We start from the raw sequence: 448 nt of genomic DNA, 5'->3' as shown, positions 1-448 counted from the left end.
TGCCAGTTACATAACACCGGCATCGACCATGACTACAATGTCACTTGGCTTAAGTCTTCTCAAGCACAGCATATTGCCAAAGGTTTCAGTCATTCGTCATTGCCTTTGTGAGACCCAACATTCAAAGATCATGTATCACCACCTTATCCCATGTCTTCCTGGGTCTGCCTCTTCCACAGTTCCCTCCACTCTTACAGATCAGCACTTCTTCACACAGTTGTCCTCGTCCATACACATCACAGACCATATATATATATATATATATATATATATATACATGTCTCTTAAAGGATAGAGCTCAAAATCAATGCATTGAAGATACTTTATTGCAGCAACAATTATAATAACAGAAACACCCACAATAAGCCAAACCTATGCACATTTCAATAGGGTATCCCGGAAAAATAAACCACATTATTTTTCCGGGATACCCTATTGAAATGTGCAT

Source organism: Octopus bimaculoides, chromosome 1 (assembly GCF_001194135.2).
Source record: "Octopus bimaculoides isolate UCB-OBI-ISO-001 chromosome 1, ASM119413v2, whole genome shotgun sequence".
NCBI lineage: Eukaryota > Metazoa > Mollusca > Cephalopoda > Octopoda > Octopodidae > Octopus > Octopus bimaculoides.
The sequence above is the reverse complement of the archived record's forward strand: the minus strand, read 5'-3'. Positions refer to the sequence as shown.